General features: G+C 40.4%; 1 long non-coding RNA gene across 1 annotated transcript; it reads left to right on the forward strand.

Annotated features, from left to right (window-relative positions):
• Nucleotides 1-4,769: 4,769 nt before the first annotated feature.
• On the forward strand, nt 4,770-5,904 carry LOC131995225 (uncharacterized). Its single transcript, XR_009397289.1, has 3 exons — nt 4,770-4,852; nt 4,946-5,007; nt 5,098-5,904. It is a non-coding gene; the product is annotated as an uncharacterized LOC131995225 (long non-coding RNA).
• Nucleotides 5,905-18,665: the final 12,761 nt, after the last annotated feature.

Below are 18,665 nucleotides of genomic sequence, written 5' to 3' on the forward strand. Positions count from 1 at the left end.
TCTTAATTTCAATTCAATTTATATAGTCATCTTTATTAACAGGTTTTGGATTCAATATTTATAAAGTTTATATACATACATCTATATATATTACAGCGAATAAGATTAGTTACAGATAGAATTAAAGATTTTGTATTTTATTTTAATAGCTTTAAAGGCAATAAAGGGAAAAAACCTTTATTTAAACAAACAAGTAAAAGCGTGCTAAGTTCGGCCGGGCCGAATCTTATATACCCTCCACCATGGATCGCATTTGTCGAGTTATTTTCCAGGCATCTCTTTTTTAGGCAAAAAAATTAAATTAGAAAAGATTTGCTCTGCTATTAGAGCGATATCAAGATATAGTCCGGTTTGGACCACAATTAAATTATATGTTGGAGACCTGTGTAAAATGTCAGCCAATTCGAATAAGAATTGCGCCCTTTGTGGCCTCAAGAAGTAAAATAGAGAGATGGATTGTATGGGAGCTGTATCTGGCTATAGACCGATTCAGACCATAATAAACACGTATGTTAATGGTCATGAGGGAATCCGTCGTACAAAATTTCAGGCAAATCGGAGAATAATTGCGACCTCTAGAGGCTCAAGAAGTCAAGATCCCAGATCGGTTTATACGGCAGCTATATCTGGTTATGAACCGACTTGTACCTTATTTGACATAGTTGTTGAAAGTAACAATAAAAAACGTCTTGCAAAATTTGAGCCAAATCGGATAGGAACTGCGCCCTCTAGACGCTCAAGAAGTCAAGTCCCCAGATCTGTTTATATGACAGCTATATCAGGTTATGGACCGATTTGAACCATACATGGCACAGTTGTTGGATATCATAACAAAATACCACGTGCCAAAATTCATTCAAATTGGATAAGAATTGCGCCCTCTAGAGGCTCAAGAAGTCAAGACCCAAGATCGGTTTATATGACAGCTATATAAGGTTATGGACCGATTTGAACCATACTTGGCACAGTTGTTGGATATCATAACAAAACACGTCGTGCAAAATTTCATTTCAATCGGATAAGAATTGCGCACTCTAAAGGCTCAAGAAGTCAAGACCCCAGATCGGTTTATATTGCAGCTATATCAGGTTATGAACCGATTTAAACCATACTTGGCGCAGTTGTTGGATATAATAACAAAACACGTCGTGCAAAATTTCATTCCAATCGGATTAGAATTGCGCACTCTAGAGGCTCAAGAAGTCAAAACCCAAGATCGGTTTATATGGCAGCTATATCAGGTTATGGACCTATTTGAACCATACTTGGCACAGTTGTTGGATATAATAACAAAACACGTCGTGCAAAATTTCATTCCAATCGGATAAGAATTGTGCCATATAGAGGCTCAAGAAGTCAAGACCCAAGATCGGTTTATATGGCAGCTATATCAGGTTATAAATCGATTTGAACCATACTTGGCACAGTTGTTGGATATCATAACAAAAGACATCGTGCAAAATTTTATCCCAATCGGATAAGAATTGCGCACTCTAGAGGCTCAAGAAGTCAAGACCCAAGATCGGTTTATATGGCAGCTATATCAAAACATGGACCGATATGGCCCATTTACAATACCAACCGACCTACACTAATAAGAAGTATTTGTGCAAAATTTCAAGCGGCTAGCTTTACTCCTTCGGAAGTTAGCGTGCTTTCGACAGACAGACGGACGGACGGACGGACATGGCTAGATCGACATAAAATTTCACGACGATCAAGAAAATATATACTTCATGGGGTGTCTGACGAATATTTCGAGTAGTTACAATCAGAATGACGAAATTAGTATACCCCCATCTTATGGTGGAGGGTATAAAAATTTAAATATTCTTTAAAAAAAAGGTGCTATAATAATATGACTACTATGTAGGGGTAGTCATTTAAAACACACTATTTTTGATTTGATGAGATCACTACATTCTCTTACCAGTTAATAAGGAGAATTTTCATTTTTGGCTACATAGATCTCTATATATTGTAGTTTTCAATAAAATCGACAATTCTTTCATATCCTCTTTCTTCGTGGAGTTTATCCGTATGATATCTATCGTATTTATTATAAATCAACTTTAGACATTTGTTCTGCAAGATTTTGAAGTTTGTTTAGATGAGTTTTGGCTGCTTTGTTCCGAAAAGGGCAAGCATATACTAGCGTTGGCCTTATAATGATTTTATATAAAGGACTAGCTCAGCCCGGCCCGCTCTGCTGCACCCGATAATGCTATGTTGGAGAAGAGTACTCTTCATTTGGAAATTTCTGCTGATTTCAGTTGAAAATGTAATCGAATTTTCCTGTGGATTTTTCTACACTCATATATCTCCTATTTAAACCCCACATTGCAATGGTAAATAAAAGTCCTTCTTGGGGTGTCTTGTTGTGCGTTTTAAAAACTATAAAGTAACCTCTAAAAAGAAAATTTGAAGTTAGGAATTCCGTGCTACTTACAAAATCCTTAATTGTTTTCAATACCACTCCCCTAAGTTGGTTCATCTCTGGCATTGTGTCTCCACCTATGTACGATGCGGATTTTCCCATCCTCAAAGAAGGAGTTAATCACCTTTTTACACTGCAAGACAAGGACCTTACCGTCCTGGTTGTTATTGCCCTTATGGCAATTTTACTGTCGGTAAAGATGTTCACACTCGACGTCCTCGCACTATTTCACGCATTCCGTGATCGCCCGGATTTCCGCCTGCAGGACCGTATTATGGTCAGGCAGTCTTAAACAGATTTCAGCCCCTGGGTTCTCAATGTAAACCCTCAGGTCCACTCTGTCCTCTAGATTTGATCCATCCGTGTAACATGATCTTCCAGATGGCAATACTAGGGTTCCGTCGATCCAAGACTGTGCCGATGGCGGCAGTGCCTCGCACTCGACTTCAAAGTTCATCTCACGTATCCGATCGGAAACCTCTTCCCTTCCTTCCAGGTTTCCTATCGTCGTCTCGATTATCCGCGATGGTACGAGCTGCTCCCAACCTCAATTCAGAATCGGTTAACAAATGACTATTTTATTGCATTATTACTGCAAATCGAAATTATATATGGGAGCTATATCCAAATCTGAACGGATTCTTTCCAATGCACCAAATTTAAAGATGATCGGATGAAAATTAAATTAACATGGACAGACGGACAGTAAGGCAGACAGACATAGCTATATCGAATCAAAAAGTGATTCTGAGTCGATCAGTATACTTATCAATGGGTCTGTCTCTTTTCCTTCTGGATGTTACAAACAAATGCACTAAGTTATACCACAGTTGTGGTGTAGGGTATAAAAATGTTATATTAATTATTTGGGTCATTCTTGTTTGAAACGTTGAGTGGAGCGAAAGTTATATTTGCTGTGTTTTTGTTTATCCCTATTTATTGCAGTACAGCGAAAATTTAATGGAAATGACATCCATTAAGATAAGTTACCACCGCATGCTTATGTAGAACATCTGTCGCCAGGATTGCCATGATATATTTTTCACAATTAAGTGTGGCCAATTGCAGAAATACCTCTATTGTGAAGCCCAGAGAACTGCCGCCAATAAACTTGGTTAACCCGAAGCCCTTCGGGTCGACGCAGTCTGAGTTAAGGCGGTGGGCGACGAATGCGCAAGTAAGCCTGTGGAACAGCGAATCGGTCGGTAAGACTGCGAAAATCCTACGGGGAGATCCAGATCATAAGAAGACCAGGCTATTGCTGAAAGGAAATAAAAAGGAGTTCAGTGTAGCTTTCGGTATCATAACCGGACATAGGACAACGAGCTCACTTATGAAAAATCGGTGAGGCAAGTGATATCATGTATAGGACATGTGAGGAAGATTACGATGAAGCATTTGCAATATCATTGCCCGGCTTTCGCGGTTAACAGATACCGGCACTTAGGTGGGGACACAATACCAGACATGAACCAACTTAGGGGCGTGGCATGGAAAACAATTAAGGATTTTGTAAGTAGCGAGGATTTCCTAATTTAGATTTTCTTTTTCGAGTTACTTTTTTGAATTTAGAGCGCATGACATTCCGATTACTGGCCTAAATGTATGTCCATAGTGGCATGGGGTGGATTCATTTCCGCACCCTCTTTTCAACCTAACCTAACCCTACCTATGATATTACATGCGCAAGCCATAATAAATTTTATTCGACTTCTATGCCCACACATGTTTTTCAAGTTTTATTCATACATTTTAGAAATATGTTCACGTTTTTCCTCATATTGTTTAGACAGATTGGCAAATGGCATAACCACCTCACGGCAAACAGACCTGCACTAGAAATATGTTTGGCGTTTTACTTTTCACGGCTTGTTTTTTTCCAGAACTAAAATAAAACACGGCTCTTATTTCGCTCCGCAAGAATGTTCTGTAACTCATAATAGTTAGTTATTTTCGGAAAAAATTTAAGTCACTCAAGGATAGCTACGATAGTGTTATCCATTAGGCGGTTGATGAGCTATGTCTGTATCCAGTGGAGCGATTTTAAGTCCGGGAGAAGGCGTAGAATGGACTCCAAAGACCCAACAACCGTCATGGTCGTATCAGGCCGTAGCATGTTGTCTAGTAGCATGTTGTCCGTAGCATGTGCGCCAGGCTTTACAAGCCGACAGACGACTGGTCATCAGGGGCTGTTGATGAAGACACCGACGATTTATTCAAGATTTTATTACTCGAACGTCTAGGATTCTAAAAATAGAGACATATGGCAACACCAGGGCTGTTAGGGTACAGGCTTTTTTGTTGAAAAAAATTTCTGTTATTGTGTCATTTAAGTGAATAAGGAATTAAAATATATAAAATTTTGTGGAAACAGGAAATTGTGAACAACTCAAAACAGCCGGTTTGTTATACGAGGTTTGCCTTTTAAATTTCGAAATTAGAGAACACAAAAACAAATATTAATTATCGCAAATCGCTTTATTGTTTTTCCAAATATTCCCCATTAAGATCTATACACTTTTGCATGCGTTTGGACCAATTGCCGAAGCACTTTTGCCACTCTGATTGAGGTATCTCCAAAACATGCATTCTGAACGCATCAACCGCCTCTTCAGGTGTCGAAAAACGTTGACCTCTCATTTTTTTTTTTTTACGTACAGGAATAAAAAGAAGTCATTCGGTGCCAAGTTAGGACTATACGGCATATGATTCATGTTTTGGATCCTAAAAAATTGAGTTGTTTCGTATTTTTTGGAGCATATCTTTCGACCAATCGACACGAGCCTTTTTGAGCGATTAACAAATTGCGTGGGACCCAACGCGAAAAAATTTCTTTTTTGGTCAAATATTCATGCAATATTGAATGTATGCTGGTCCCACTTATGCTTAAGGTTGTCTCAATCTCATGATAGGTCACATGACGATCTTGCAATATCAGTTGGCGCACAGCATCATTGGTTTTTGGAACAACAACTAATTTTGGACGACCTTAAGAAAATTCGTCTAGGAGTGAACTACTACCTTGTTTGAATTCACCATACCATCGATAAACACTAGTCCTTAATGGAGCTTCATCTCCAAAAAATGCATAAAGTTCATCGATGCATTGTAGTTGAGGTAATCCACGTCGAAAGTTGTAAAAAATAATCGCACGAAAGTGTTCATGATTCAATTCAATTTTTTGGGCGAGATGAATCTTTTAAGTTACTGTAAACAACACAAATAATGATCGTATGTCAAAACGTACGTACTCGGAACGTACGTGTCAAGCTTTACATAGCGCTGTCAGTTGGCAGATTGCAACACAAGGGTTGTCCAACCCGAAATATAGAAGGGAATCCTCGCCGTTAATATGCGATCTATATCACCTTATTGACTGATTTGAACCATATTCGTCTCGGACATTAGGAGTCGTAACAAAAAAATGTTATGACAAATTTCAGCCAAATCGGTTAAGAATCGCGCCCTCAAAGCCAAAAAATCTGTAACTTATTCGTCTCGGACATTGGGAGTCGTAACAAAAAAATGTTATGACAAATTTCAGCCAAATCGGTTAAGAATCGCGCCCTCAAAGCCAAAAAATCTGTAACTTATCAACACAAATTTACACAACACTTTAAAACAAAACTACAAATCTTTCCAAAAAGCATAAAATTTTACATAATATCTCTTCTTAAATCAAAGTTATATGAACAATTACCGATAAACACTTGCCAATGTACCAATTTGTCAATTTTGCATGCTTTTTTTTAACCAAGTTTTGGAACCAATCACACGATATAAAGAAACGGCCACTTGTTAGAAAGATGCACTTGTCCCACCTGCCTGAAACATGTTTAACATATTTTTACGATAACGACAAGCCGTTTCAATTTCACTGTCAGAAAACTGCGTGTGCTTTTGCGTTGCCATATGGCAACAACACGGTAATCTGGGTTAAGAAGGAAGATGTCCCTTCTCAACCAAAGGCACTCGTTTGGATACCAAGGATACTCTCAGATCCTGAATACTTGGGAGTTTATGGAACTGAAATCAAAATTTCTCATCCACCAACTGGAAGATTGGTACATTGTATGAGGCTGATGGCGACCGGAGATATGCTATATTCGTACTAATCTCCGTTTGACTCGCAGACCTCAACAAGTCTGAAAGAGTTGTATCCTACGGATTAGACATGTTGATACTGAAGGTCTATAGAAGCTGTGGGGTTGGGGAATCGGGAGACGAAAAGGTGTGCGCTAGCGGGGAAGGACGGAACTCAAAAATTATGTCGACAGACGAGGTTAACCCAATAGAGGTGGAAATTCTGAATCCAGACTATGGTCTGGTTTCTGCAGATAACATCTTATATATAAAAATCAATTTGTATTTGTTTGTAGGTTTGTTTGATTGTTTTTTGTATGTTTGTGTATTCCTTATAGACTCAGAAACGGCTGAACCGATTTTCTTAAAATTTCCACAGATGATGCATAATGATCCCGTGGTGAAAATAGGGTACTACATTCTTTGATAACTGAAGGGGGGCGGACCCTCCCCCTTACCCTAATTTTCAGAAACGCCAGATCTCGGGGATGAGTGGTGCGATTTAAGCGAAATTTTGTGTGCTCTCATATAGTACCCTACAAATAAAAATTTGGTATCCAAATTTCGGATGGGGTACCTAGGGGGGCTGTCCCACCCTAAAACCTACCAAACGTAAATTTAGACCAATCACGACAATATGGGACTGAAATAAAAGGTATTTAGGATAAAAAAAAGGTATCTGATATCCATTTGTCGGACCAAGTGCTAGGGGGGCCACCCCAAGCCCCAAAACACCCCTAAATCGGACATATTTTCCGACCATAGCAATATGGGACTCAAATGAAAGGTATTTGCGAGTAGAATACGAATCTGATATCCAAATGTGGGACCACGTTTCTGGGGGTTCACCCCTTCCCCAAAGCTCCCCCCAAACTGGACTTATTTACTGACCATGGGAATATGAGGCTTAAATAAAAGGTATTTGAATTTAGAATACGAATCTGATATCCAAATATGGGACCAATTGTTGGGGGGCCGCCTCTCACCAAAAACATCCCCCAAAGGGAACAAATTTACGACCATAGCAATATGGGGCTCAAATGAAAGGTCTTTGGGAGTAAAGCACGAATTTGATATCAATATTCGGGAAAAGTGTCTATGGGGCCACCCCACCACCACAACACCACCCAAATAGTAAGTATTTTCTGACTATTGCAATATGAGGCTCAAATAAAAGGGTTTTCAGAGTAGAACACGATCCGAAGGGCCAACTCACTGAGTGGCCACCCATCCCCCCAAAAAACCCCCCAAGCCGGTCATGTTTGCCGACTATGGCAATATCGGGGCTCAAATTAAAGGTATGTGGGAGTAGACCACGTATCTGATATCAACATTAGGGGCCAACTGTCTAGCGGACGTCCCACCACCATAACAACCCCCAAATAGGACTTATTTGCTCACCAAGACAATTTGAGTCTCAAAGAGAGTGGAACTTAATATTCATAGTTTTTAGGGCCAATATCCCAAACCGGACATATTTGCTGACTTTTGCAATAAGGAGTTTAAATGAGATTAGAAAACGAATTTGATATACAAATTTGAGGGCAATGGTAATATGGGGTTCAAATAAATGATATATGAGAATAGAGCACGTTGCTGATATTTTTCCGGGCTTTGTGTTTGGGGGGCCACTCCAATCCCCAAAACACCGCTAAATCGGGCATATTTACCGTCCATGTCAATGTGGAGCTTAAATGAAAGGTATTAGGCTATAGAGCAAGAATTGATACTCCTTTCCGAAAATGCCCCACAAACAACAATTTTTAGTGACCATCGCAATATTGGGCTCAAATAAAGGTATTTGGGAGTAGAATACGAATTTGATATCCAAATTTAGGACCATGTATTTACCCCTTTCCCAAAACACCCCCAAAGAGAAAAAATTTTTCGACCATGCCAATCTGTGGCTCGAATGCAAAGTATATGCGATTAGAAAACGAATTTGATAACCTATTTTGGGGCCATGTGTTTGGGGGACGCCTCATCGTGTAAACTTCCCTTAAGCCAATGGCAATATGGGGTTTAAATAAATGGTATTTGAGAGAAGAGCACAATGCTGATATTTTTTCAGGAGCAAGTATCTGGGGGACCACCTCTCCACCGAAAACACCACTAAATCAGATATCATAAGAATATCAGGCTGAAATTAGGTATTTCAAGAATGGAGTACACCTTACATCCAAACTTAAATTCGTAGACCAATAAAGATCATATGGGATTCAGATAAAGGCAATTATATTGTTAAACTGTTAGTCAAGTTAGCATGGTATTTCACTAAAAGATCTTTAATGGTCAAAAATAAATATTCCAAGGAAACTTTTGTTCCGTATAAAGTAAAAGAAGGAGCAGCGGAGCGGGCCCAGGTCAGCTAGTTTGTAATAAAGAAAATAAACCGAACAGGAACAGGCAGAAGGTACTTGATGTACCCCTTGCATCGGAGGATATAAGCGGAAGGATATTCGAATGGGAAGTGTTGGATGCCTTCTATAACAAAGATTGGATAAGCTGTGTCAGCGTTGGTTAAAATACTGCGGCAGTTCCCCCTCGGCTAAACAGAAGAAAGGCGGATTGGGATAAATTTCGGCGCACATTCTGCACGACTTTCCCTTCTAGTGCAGAAAAGGAAGTGGAAATTGCGAAAAACATCAAGCGGATCACGAAGGCCCTGAATGGCTCGCTTGTGTCAGAACGTCCTTAGCAAAATCAAGGGGCAAACCGCGACCGCCTTGGTATACCCCAAAACTGGTAGGTCCAAGGAAGGGCTATAGAAAACTTTTAAATAAATCTGAGGCCACTAGGCTAATGAAGATCCTATCTTCCAAACCTATTATGGTTGCTAGGAACTACCTAACAAATTCCAGGGAAACTGGATCCTGTAGGTATGCCTCCAGCGACATGTAAGCTAAGATTTCAGGAACAGGCTCGAAAGAAAACGAATGATAGATGGCCACAAAGAGCGGGCTGTGAGCATTCCAAAACTATATGGCCTAGTCTAGACTTGAAGAGGTCTACTGCTTTGCTGTCATTGGCTAGAACAAACGTCTCAGTCATTGTGTGCATCGTTACAGGTCACTGTTTAATCGGAAAACATGCTGACAGACTGAAGGTTGCTAGTAACGACTTTTGCAGAAGCTGTGAGGACATCGAAGAAGATGAAGAGACTATAGAAAACCTTCTGTGTGTGTGCCCTGCACTGGCAGTCAGAAGGAGTTCCACTTTAGGTTTTCATTTCTTTGAGAACCTAGCTGATTTAGAGGATGTGAAAATTCGCAAGTTATTGGGCTTTTTAAAGCGATCTGGATGCTTCAACGGTAGGAACTAGAAGACATCTTCCTTCTTCTGTTCCTGTGGTATTACAATGGACGAAAAACGTCTTAGTGAGTCTGATAGCGGACTGCCACTTAAACCTAACCTATTACGGTGCGATATATTCAGAGAATGTAAGGACAATGTCTAGTGAGGAAACTCAAGACCATCTCGTTGATACACATTACCCGGGAAACTCTCCAACGCATAAATGGCGCCAGAAGAAGTTGTCACTGATATGCATTCGTCCTTCCTTTAGGCGATAAAAGGTTTCGACTCCTTTAAGACGCCAGGCCCTGATGATGTATCACCCTGATGATAAATTGCTATTTGTGTCTGATAGACTGGCTCCTTGGATTAAGCAGATATACTCTACTTGTATTAGCATGTCGTATATATCTGTGGGATGCAGGGACACAAAGGTAATTTTCATTCCAAAAGCAGGAAAACCTTACCGCACGAAGGCGACAGATTTTTGTCCTATTAGTCTGTCATTATTTATTCTGAAGATTCTAGAGAGGTTGATAAAAACATATCTTATGGCGAAGATCCCTTGAGAACTCCTGTTTCGGCAAAAGTATGCATATAGTAAGGGTAAGTCCACTGAACCACAATTAAGTCGCCTACATAGAGGGTGCCTCAATGTCAAGGAATATAAAATGACAGCATTTCTGGACAGTGTATTCTGGACAATAATGTAATACCGACGTCAGTCATGCAGGAGCTGGTGTTTTTAGGCATCAACAGAACCGTAAGAAAGTTTATTAATAACTTACTTAATAAAAGATGTATTACGGCAGGCTTAGGAACTGTAAATATGAAAATATGGGTCAGCAGAGAAACACCTCAAGGATGTATACTGTCTCCTCTACTTTGGAATACGGCTATTTACAATATATTATCTCTGGAAGAAAAGGGTGTAAAGGTGGTCGCATATGCTGACGTGGTGGCCATTGCCATTAGGGAAAGTTTCTCAGCACTCTTAGAGATATACTTCAAAAAGCTCTACGTAGGACAGTGAATTGGGCTACCAAAAGTGGTTTGGGCGTAAGTCCCTCTAAGACGGAAGTTATTCTTTTCAGCAGAAAGTTTTCGTTCCTTAATTCCTAACCAAGGAGGAGACCACGTCCAAACATCGTGGGATCCAATTGGTACTCATGCTGGCTTCGGTCATGGATCGGGGCGTTGGTAGATGCATTATATTCACCCGGGGCTAAGAGATCTGCAGGATTAAATCAACACGATAAGGGCCTGAATAAAACACCATTAGGACTTGTCTCTTTGGAAAGGAAGAATGTACTTAATTCTTAATGCACAAAATATCTGGTTGTTTTGCAGGACAGGTGGGTCCAGGTTATTGTGGGGATGTGGACAATGGCTAGGATTAGGGGACCGAAAACAACCAGAGCTGCAATACACTGGTGAACTGACTCAATTGATGAACACAGAAAGTACACCAGATCTAAACGCAGGGGCGCAGCATAAGCAGAACATACCCAATATTATTAGCATAATGCGCAATATAGTAACAACCTATTACCTAAACACGATCCAAGACCAAACTATGAAAACTTTGGTGTAGACACATCTCTCCCCGTTTCACACTTGAAGAATTCAAACTCGCAGCACGTAGCCTTCAAACTGGAAAGGCGCCTGGCCTCAACGGAATCTCAGTAGAAATTATGAAGATAAGTGCCGAGAAAAGATCAGAAATACATTTGACTATCTATAACAGATATATGTCAGAAGGAATATTCCCAGATGTATGGAAACAATAAAGTTTGGTTTTGATCAGCAAGGGAAAAGGTGATCCTAAATTGCTATCGCCTTACATGCCACTATGTAAGCGGAACACAGCGGGCAAGCTGTTGGGGGAGGCATTTGATAAAGCCTAGCCTCACGGAGGCAATCGCCGCAGGATGAGGATTCTCGTACCGGCAATATGGCTTCCGCCCAAGAAAGTCGACAATAGGAGCCCTAAAGGACGTAGTTGAGGTTGCGGAAGCAAGCCAACGGCCTTGTAGCAGACCCATCATCCTAATGGCAACGCTGGAATTCAAGAACGCCTTTAACAGCTTCAGGTGGGAGGAAGTTTTGTGGGCCATGAAAATGAACTTTTAAGCGCCGGATTATCAGATGAGGATCATGAGAAGCTATCTGAGAGACCGGGAGCTCTTCTACAGATCCACCGAGGCTATGGGAAGGTATAAGTAACGTCGGACGCTGCACATGGTTCCATATTTGGGCCCTGCATCATGAGATACGACGGAATACTGAGTATGGAGATGCCAGTTAACACATTTATGTTCGGATACGTAGACATCATTGCCGATGCCATCAAAATTGCAAAAGTGCGTTCTTTATTACCTTATTCTCTATGGTTATACTAAAACCGATCGAATTATTTGATGACATTAATGGGATGTTCATGGGCAAATTTGCATTTAGTTCATGTAAATACTAAAAAAAAGCATACTGTCAGGGATAAACATTTTTACAAAATCATTTTCGAACCGCTATAACTTGAAAACAAGTGTATTTTTTTATACCCACCACCGAAGGATGGGGGTATATTCATTTTGTCATTCCGTTTGCAACACATCGAAATATCCATTTCCGACCCTATAAAGTATATATATTCTTGATCAGCGTGAAAATCTAAGACGATCTAGACATGTCCGTCCGTCTGTCCGCCTGTCCGTCTGTCCGTCTGTCCGTCTGTCTGTTGAAATCACGCTACAGTCTTTAAAAATTGAGATATTGAGCTGAAATTTTGCACAGATTCTTTTTTTGTCCATAAGCAGGTTAAGTTCGAAGATGGGCTATATCGGACTATATCTTGATATAGCCCCGATATAGACCGATCCGCCGATTTAGGGTCTTAGGCCCATAAAAGCCACATTTATTATCCGATTTTGCTAAAATTTGCGACAGTGAGTTGCGTTAAGCCCTTCGACATCCTTCGTCAATTTGGCCCAGATCGGTCTAAATTTGGATATAGCTGCCATATAGACCGATCCTCCGATTTATGGTCTTAGGCCCATAAAAGCCACATTTATAATCCGATTTTGCTGAAATTTGGGACAGTGAGTTGCGTTGAGCCCTTCGACATCCCTCGTCAATTTGGTTCAGATCGGTCCAAATTTGGATATAGCTGCCATATAGACCGATACTCCGATTTATGGTCTTGGCCCATAAAAGCCACATTTATTATCCGATTTTGCTGAAATTTGGGACAGTGAGTTGAGTTGAGCCCTTCGACATCCTTCGTCAATTTGGCCCAGATCGGTCTAAATTTGGATATAGCTGCCATATAGACCGATCCTCCGATTTATGGTCTTAGGCCCATAAAAGCCACATTTATTATCCGATTTTGCTGAAATTTGGGACAGTGATTTGCCTTAGGCCCTTCGATATCTTTCTTCTATTTGGCCCTGATCGGTTCAGATTTGGATATAGCTGCCATATAGACCGATCTCTCGATTTAAAGTTTTGGGCTCATAAAAAGCGCATTTATTGTCCGATGTCGCCGAAATTTGGGACAATGACTTGTGTTGGACCCTTCGATATTTGTCTTCAATTTGGCTCAGATCGGTCCAGATTTGGATATAGCTGCCATATAGACCGATCTCTCGGTTGAACAATGACTTGTATTTATAAGCATTTGGTCTAAATCGGATGATATCTATAGAGCTGCTATGGGGCTTAAGGTATGCATTTTTCACTGGATTTTGACGAAATGTGGTTCACATATATACCCGAGGTGGTGGGTATCCAAAGTTCGGCCCGGCCGAACTTAACGCCTTCTTACTTGTTATTTTTTGTATTTAATTGGCTACGGCAGATTACTTGTTCCACTAGCCGAACGTAGAATAGCGTTCCAAATGCCTCGATCTTCTGCGCTCATTCTAAAATCTCTGACAACAAGTTTCGAGGTGTCTCCCACCCCTTGATCTTTCCATCGGGCGTTTGGTCTTCCCCGTTTGCGTGTACCACCGTGTTTGTCTTCAAAAGACTTCTTTGCTGGAGCTTCTTCATCCATTCTGACAACATGACCTAGCCAATGCAGCCGTTGTATTTTGATGCGTGTAACTATGCTATCGTGATCATGCAGCTCATACAGCTCGTGGTTCATACGTCGCCTATATTCTCCATTATCGCAAACTGGTCCATATAGTTTACGATGAACCTTTCTCTCAAATACCCCAAGCACTGCCTCATCTGCTTTCACAAGTATCCATGCTTCAGAACCGTTTAACAGCACGGATAGTACCAGTGTCTTGTATAGTGTAATCTTCGTCTGCGAGAGGTGGCCTTGTTTCTAAACTGCTTAGTTAGCCCAAAGTATCATCTGTTTGCCAGAATTATTCTTCGCTCAATCTCAAAACTGGTGTCATTCGTTTCGGTTACGGAGGTGCCGAGGTTACTGACTGTCTCAAAGTTATGGTTCCCAACTTTATCAGCTCTATTGTGCAAGGCTTTTTGGAGTTGAAACCATCCATTTCGTCTTATCTCTATTTACTGCCAGACAAAAACAAGTGAATGGATTTAAAAAACCAAAAGAGTTTTCTCTTCAGAATTTCCTAGATTTTAAGACTATATATCGAAAAATAAAAAAAAAAAATATTTTTCAAAGAAAATTCGATTCTATTCCACTGTGCAACGTGCAACATTTTGTGAAGTTCGTTTGATAAATCAATCGAAAACAAAACAAGTAAAAAGAATATGCAGATAGATAGAGATATCTGTTTGAAATTTGAAATGGTTCTTCGGGCTGCAATATGAAGTGCATATTGCACCTGTCCAAATTGAATTATCAGGTTCGAACTTCACTTAAAACGCACCTACAACAAGAAGAAAAAGTTGCGATAAGTTAAGAAGACTTCCAAACTATATAGTTTTTAACGAATTCAATGGATGTTGGTGCATGCAACAGTCATTGTAAATTGTCACCAACCTAAATCATGCATCAAAATGAAAATCGAACCGTATAGGCGTCCGTAAAGTGCAAAATACGAGGCCAATCTCGACCAAATTTAAAAAAAAAAAAATTAAAAGTTGAATAACCCCGAAAGCAGTGAAGATATTGTGTACATCAACCTGATTTTTTGTAGCGATTTTGAGCATTTTCCAGTTAAGAAAAGATGTTCAAAATCGAACCACAAATCATAATTTGGCAGCCCAAACAATGCCGAGGAAACTATTATTAGGGCCCTGCCACTTTGCGCATGGATCACCTAGGGTCTTTAAACTCTGCACATCATCTCGATAACACTTCAGCTCGAACCGTTTTAAATTTCAAAGAGTGATCTCTATCCGTTCTTAATTTGCTTATTGTTTACTAGTTTTTTCGATTCTATTCCACTGAGCAATGTTTCTTCAACAATTGCCACAACATCTCTGGTTTTTGGTCAAAATCGGTTCAGATTTATATACAGTTCAAACCCTAGCTATAAGACCTTTTTATTGTACAGTTTTATACTCTAATTTATTATTATAGTAAATAAATAATTATAACAATAAATTTTTGTTACCTAGTTTTGAAACTAAGGAAATTCTGGATAAAAACTGTTTGGTTGATTTTAAATCCATTGAATTGTTTTAAAGTTATAGTTGTTCAAATTTTTTTGTCAAACAATTTGATCCATACAGTATGGCTATCCTACATTGCAAGGTTCTAAAATCGTGCTCTTTTTTTGCTTTTAGATATACTAAAATCCATAAATTTGCCAAAACCAATAAGCACTTTTTTAAGTAGCTTTTTTCTACAGAATACCACGTCGTAAAATATCGTAGAGGTAAGCATGTCCGCCTATGCCGCTGAACGCCTGTGATCGAATCCTGGCGAAACATCAGAAAACTAATTTCAGCAGTTTGCATTTGCATGCCACATAGGGTTTGCATTTGGCATTGGTGAGCTTCGAGTAACATGCAAGTATAAGAAACAAAGATTTTATGCAAAAGCTAATTTTGATGGGAATGTGGACAATATAAAAATCATATGCAAAACACATCAATAAATATGGAAAAGTGTTGCAAACAATTCAAGAAATTTGAAGCGAACAAGAAAAGTTTTGCTTACCCTTCAACTATAGTGGAGAAATATTCACCAAACAGACTAAGATCTTGAAACTGTTTTAGTGTTGGGTTGTTTACCAATACAGCGCATTCTCTAGCTTATGGACAAATAAACGCTCTTCTCACTAGGTTAGGTTAGGTTTATGTGGCAGTCTGCCATCAGACTCACTTAGACGTTTTCGTTCATTGTGATACCACAGGAACAGATGAAGGAAGATGTCTTCTAGTTCCTACCGTTAAACCATCCAAATCGCTTTAAAAAGCCCAATAACTTGGAATTGTTTACGTCCGCTAAATTAGACAGGTTCTCAAAGAATTGAGAACCTAAAGTGGAACTCTTTCTAATTGCTAGTGCGGGAGACACTTACAGAAGGTGTTCTATAGTCTATTCTTCCTCGATGTACTCACAGCTTCTGCAAAAGTCGTGGCAGACAACCTTCAGACTGTCAGTATGTTTTCCGATGACTGACCTGTCAAGATGGACACTAGCCAATGACAGCAAAGCAGTAGACCTCTTCAAGTCTAGATGAGGCCACATAGTTTTGGAATCCTCACAGCCCCCTCTTTGTGACCATCTTTCATACGTTGCCCTTCGGGCCTGGTCCTGAAAACTTAGCTTACGTGTCGCTAGAGGCATACCCACAGATTCCTGTATCCCTGGAGTGTGTAAGATAGTTCCTAGTCTTGCAAGCTCGTCCGCTTTAAAATTCCCTGGGATATCTCTGTGGCCCGGCATCTCATTGAGAGATCTGCGACAGTCGAAGGCGGTTTTTGTGTTCAGAAATGCGTTCTCCAGGGATTTAATGACTGTCTAAGCAACTTCTATTACTACGATATCCTAGTTCCAATCGGTTCTATCAGGAATAGTGGTACAGTACTTTTTATCAAAAAGCGGCTCAGTTAGGGTGTAATCTACGCTGCCTGAAACATCGGATATTGTATCAAGGATAACCGAGTGTCCGTAGCCGCCACATGACCTATGAGAAAGCTCTCTTAACCTCACGGCAGTGGTCACTGCAATTTGGGTAGCCACAATGCCCAGAGGCACAAGACGTAGCATTAAATTCAGTGCATCAGATGGTGTGGTCCTCAGTGCGGCTATGATGCACAAATGCAGTGTATACTCAATGCATGACGAGCGGTCTAAAGTCCCAACTTTTTCCAATGGTTCTGTTGCAGGTGTATAGGACAAGAGTGGCCTTTCTTGCCCTTTCCAAAATGTTGGATTTGTTCAATTTTCTGTTCAATTTCCTGTCCAACAAAACACTCACGCATTTTGCTCCTTCTGTAAATTGGACTTACTCTCCACCCAAGGAGACAGGTTTCACTTTAGGCAACTTGTATCTCCTGCTGAAAAGAACTACTTTTGTCTTCCACGGATTTATACCCAGACCACTTTCGGTAGCCCACTTTGCTGTTACACGGAAAGCTTCCTGAAGTATATCTCTTAGAGTGTTGAGAAACTTTCTCCTAACCGCAATTGCCACGTCATCAGTATACGCGACCCCTTTTACGCTTTTTTCTTCCAAAGACAATAATATATTCCAAAGTAGAGGTGACAGTTCACCTCCGTGAGGAGATCCTCTGCTGACCCATTTTTTTAGATCCACAGATCCCAAGCCTGGCATAATGAATCTTTTAGTAAGTAAGTTATTAATAAACTTTCTTACGGTCGAGATGATGCCGAGAAATTCCAACTCCTTCATGATTGACTTCGGTTTTACATTATTGAAAGCACCTTCAATGTCAAAAAATGCTACCATTGTATATTCCTTGGCAGCGAGAGAACCCTGTATGTACCCGACTAGGTCGTGCAGGGCTGTTTCAGTGGATTTGCCTTTACTATATGCATGCTGCTGCCGCGACAGGCGATCTCCAGCGATCTTTGCCCTAAGATATGTTTCTGTTAACCTCTCAAGAGTCTTCAGCATAAAGGATGACAGACTAATAGGACGAAAATCTTTCGCCTTCGTGTGTTAGGGTTTCCATTTCCATCCTCCATCCCACAGGTATATATGACATTCTGATACAAACAGAGTATATCTCCCTAAGCCAGGGAACCAGTCTATTAGACATAGCTTGTAATTCAACCGGTCAACCGGTGATACATCATCAGGTCCTGGCGACTTAAAGGAGGTCTCGAGGACAGAATCTTCCCTATTCTAGAGGCCTCAGATGTTATCCTCCACGGAGCTGTTCTGAGCCTTTCTAAGCTCGCCCTTATATTTTCTTAGCTCAGCCTTATAATATATCTCCCAATTGTGTGGTGCTCTTGTGGCTTTTGCTCTGTTGAACAGTTCTGCAGTCCTTCCTTCGACCAACCAGCTCTGGGGTCCACCATGATGGTCGCTGTTTGCCCCTTGGCTTGACACTAGGGCATGCTGACACAAGCGAGTCATTCAGGGCCTTCGGGATCCGCTTGACCACTATGTCTATATTCCCCGTAGTTTCCACTTCCTTTTCTAGTCTAGAAGGGATAGTGGTGCAGAATTTCTGCCGAAATTTATCCCAATCCGCTTTTTTTCTGTTTAGCCGAGGGACCACTACTTCAGTATTTTCTCCAAGGTTAAAACTAGTATAACGATGATTAGAGAAGCTGTGGTCATCCTACACTTCCCAGTAGCATATTTTTCCACTTATATCTTCCGATACAAAGGTAATATCTAGTACCTCCTGCCTGTTCTTGGCAGCTCACCCCATAGCTGGTGATGTGCATTTTCATCACTTCCTACAATGAGGCTTTTCTTCCCTACAGAAGCAG

Source organism: Stomoxys calcitrans, chromosome 2 (assembly GCF_963082655.1).
Source record: "Stomoxys calcitrans chromosome 2, idStoCalc2.1, whole genome shotgun sequence".
Lineage (NCBI taxonomy): Eukaryota > Metazoa > Arthropoda > Insecta > Diptera > Muscidae > Stomoxys > Stomoxys calcitrans.